Source organism: Sorex fumeus, unplaced genomic scaffold (genome assembly GCF_029834395.1).
Source record: "Sorex fumeus unplaced genomic scaffold, SorFum_2.1 ptg000029l, whole genome shotgun sequence".
Taxonomy (NCBI): domain Eukaryota; kingdom Metazoa; phylum Chordata; class Mammalia; order Eulipotyphla; family Soricidae; genus Sorex; species Sorex fumeus.
This window is the reverse complement of record NW_026606086.1, coordinates 15,075,685-15,078,437: the sequence shown is the minus strand read 5'-3', so window position 1 is coordinate 15,078,437 and position 2,753 is coordinate 15,075,685.

Here is a 2,753-nt window from a genome sequence, read left to right as displayed (position 1 = left end):
TAATTTATGCCCTGTGATTAATTTTTCTCTAATGACCATCATGAACAGAAACAGAAGCAGTAGAAACAGTATTACTGCTATTCCAATGTGATCCCAGAAAGTGTCCAAGGTTAATATGTTTGCCTTGAATGCAGACAGCTTGAACAATTTCTGGCATATCCTGGTACTTCAGCATTGCCAAAAGAAATTCCTGAGTACAGAGTCATAAGTAGTTCTTGAGCACTGCTGGCTGTGGTATTAAAAAAAAAATTGAGTCTACTTCACACCCAACAGAGGCCACGAGTTGCCACCCCAGGAGCGGCTCTCCAGCACGGCCATGGCATCAGAGGCATATGGGCTTAATCCAAAGCCCAGTAGCTTGTGGCAGAAATGTGAATGGACTATGCATTAAACTAGGGTGTCATGCCCCCCCTCCCCCAGAGGGAAAGGGTGTCTGTCTCTTCCGCCTCCCCCTACCCTGCCAGGCAGCAAGGTGGCCGCCGCCTCAGAGCTTATTGGAAAGCCAGGTATGAGCCCGCTGTGATGGGGAAACTGCAGCCTCATGGGAAAGGGGGCAGAACCAGCTTGTCCTTCATGCCCAACTGAGGCCATGAGTTGCCCCCCACGAGCAGCTCTCTGGCATGGTCATGGCACCAGACACACAGAAACCAATCTCATAATTATTCGGCTCTTGGCAGAAATCCCTCCAGACTTAATTAGTAAAATATCAGAAATCCAAAATCGTGTGGCAGCCGCGCGACATCATATGGTTTTCACACAAATGCCTTTTCAGCAGTTCTGATTGTTGGGGGAAAATTCCAAACAACAATGGTGTATCTTTTGTGGAAATAATGAATGTAATCAAAGTAGAGAGAGAGAGTTAAGTAAAAATCATCTGCCTCAAAGGCATCGGGAGGGGTGGGGGGGTGATATTGGGGTTCTTGGTGGTGAAAAATAATTACTGGTGAGGGGAGGGGTGTTTGATCATTGTATGACCGAGACTTAAACCTGAAAGCTTTGTAACTTTTCTCACTGTGATTCAATAAATAAATAAAAAAATTGAGTCTATTTTAATATGTCATATTACTGTTATATGTTGAAACTTTATATACTTAATCAATATATGTATATACATAGCATATTATATAAGTAGCATACCTTTGCCTTGCATGCAGCCAACGTGGCCGACCCGAGTTCGATTCCTCCGCCCCTCTTGGAGAGCCCGGCAAGCTACCGAGAGTATCTCGCCCACACAGCAGAGCCTGGCAAGCCACCTGTGATGTATTCGATATGCCAAACACAGTAACAACAAAATCTCCAATGGAGACGTTACTGGACCTGCTCGAGCAAATCGATGAACAACGGGAGGGCCTTTACCTTTACCTTTTATCATGAATTATATAGTTAATATTTATTTTTCTCTTATCATATGTAACAAAATGAAAATTGTGACTTTTGCAACATCACTGAACTGATATGGAGTAGGTGGGTCATTTGGCTTCCAAAGTTTTTATATGTTTATAGGGTTCCCATCTGTGGTACTTGGGGTGCACATGAGGTCAGTTAGTACCCAAGATCAAACCTTCAACCTTGAAAATACAAAGCAAGTGCTCTATCATTTGAACTGTCTCCTTGGCTCCAATGTCTTAACCTTTTTAAATTCCACATTGTCATATTTCTGCCTTTTGGAGCTAATTGTTTTGTGATTGACTTCCTTTTATACACAATTTACTGGAACATGAAAGTAATGGGTAAAACCTGTATTCAAATTACCTGAAATATCAGTGCCTAAAAGGAAAATGAGAGAGAGAGAGAGAGAGAGAGAGAGAGAGAGAGAGAGAGAGAGAGAGAGGTGTCTCATAGATGCAGGCTGGTGGGGGACAGGGTGGGTGAGAGGAAAACTGGGAACTGGTGGTGGTAAATGTTCACTGGTAAAGGAATTAGTGTTTGAATTGAGTGACTGAAACTCAATCATTAACAACTTTGTAACTGTATAGTTCACAGTGATTCAATAAAAAAATTAAATACAAAGTAACCTGAAATGCTAAAAAGAAAAAGAAACACAGCCACACATGCCTTAATTATTAAGAACTACAGAATGTGGGTTATTATGGGTACCACTGTAGCACTGTCCTCCCACTGTTCATTGATTTGCTTGAGCAGGTACCAGTAACGTCTCCATTGAGACTTGTTGTTAAGAGCTGGCCCACCTACATCATATACTACTCCTTGTAGGCCAGGTTCTGCCTTCCCCAAACCCTCCAAATATACTGCTCAAATAGTACCAAACGTGTTTCTGGAAACTGAACTCCCCCCAACACCCCTAGTGTTTGTTCTCTTAAGGAACGATCAGTGCATTAGTATATGCATCCTCAGGCATGAGTAATGAGCAATGGATGGCTATTTGTGTGGTATATGACATTTATATATGTAGTCTGCAGGTGCTTATACTAGTGTGTACATACTCCTTTATGGTACAAGACTGGATGGGCATGAAATGCAGCATAAAGACAGTGGATGGGCTCTACCCACACTGCCATGTTCCAGTACATAAGTTCCCAAACCAAGAATTCTAAACCTGCAATCTTAGGTCTTTGCAATTAGAAATTGGACATGATAGGAGAGAACATATTTTACTAAATAGGGTAGTGTATAAACAGGCTTTATTTACATTGCTGTGTTCATTCCCAGAAATGATATGTGCAGGTAGGCTTAATGAGAAAATTTAATGAAGAGTAACTCAAATGTTAAATTAGAAAAGCATCTCTGGAAAC